Source organism: Otolemur garnettii, unplaced genomic scaffold, assembly GCF_000181295.1.
Source record: "Otolemur garnettii isolate 467f Iridium unplaced genomic scaffold, OtoGar3 scaffold00011, whole genome shotgun sequence".
NCBI lineage: Eukaryota > Metazoa > Chordata > Mammalia > Primates > Galagidae > Otolemur > Otolemur garnettii.
In genome coordinates, this window is record NW_003852406.1 from 27,987,339 (window position 1) to 27,988,484 (window position 1,146).

Sequence of the window (1,146 nt, forward strand, 5' to 3'; positions counted from 1 at the left end):
TTTTTTTTTTTTTTGAGATAGAGTTTTACTTTGTCACCCTGGGTAGAGTGCTGTGGTGTCCTAGCTCACAGCAACCTCAAAATCCTAGGCCTAAGAGATTCACTTGCCTCAACCTCTTGAGTAGCTGGGATGACAGGATTTTTAGAGATGGGGTCTCAGTCTTGCTCAGGCTGGTCTTGAACTCAGTGAGCTCATGCAGTCCACCCACCTCTGCCTTCCAGAGTGCTGGGATTACAGGTATGAACCACCGGGCACAGGTGTGAGCCACCACGCTGGCCCTCAGTTAGTTAAGTCTTCCTTTGAAATAATTGCAAATTTACAAAAAAGTTACAATATTGGCACTAAGAATTACCATTTACTTTTTACCCCAATTCTCCAATAATTAATATTTTACTACATTTTTTTTGTTATTGCTTCATTTTTTAATTTTTTTTTATCTTGAGACAGAGTCTCACTTTGTTACTTTTGGTAGCATGCTATGGTGTCACAGCAACCTCAAACTCTTGGGCTTAAGTGATTCTCTTGCCTCAGGCCTCCCAAGTAGCTGGGACTACAGGCGCCCACCACAGCGCCCGGCTATTTTTTTTTTTGGTTGCAGTTGTCATTGTTGTTTAGCAGGCCCAGGCTGGGTTTGAACTCACCAGCTTCAGTGTATGTGGCTGGCACCCTAACCACTGAGCTGCAGGTGCCGAGCTATGAATTTCTGAGCTCAAGTGATCCACATTTTGGCCTCCTAGAGTGCGAGGATTACAGGTGTGAGCCACCATGCCAGGCCTTACTACATTGTTTTATCATTTTCTCTCCCTGTCTGTCTCTATGTATATAAATTTGTACAAATTATATATGTCATATATAATTATTTTCTGAGTCATTTCAGAGTAAGTTACAGATATTATACCCTTTTACCACCAGATAGTTCAGTATGTATTTCCTAAGAATAAAGATATTTTCTTGTCCTTGTTACCAAAACTGAGATACGAACACTGATGAAATACTATTTTGTAATCTATATACCTTCTTATTTAAATTTTGCCAGTTGTTCCAATAATATTCTTTTTTTTTTTGAGATAGAGCCTCAAGCTATCCCCCTGGGTAGAGTGCTGTGGCATCACAGCTCACAGCAACCTCCAACTCCTGGGCTCAAGC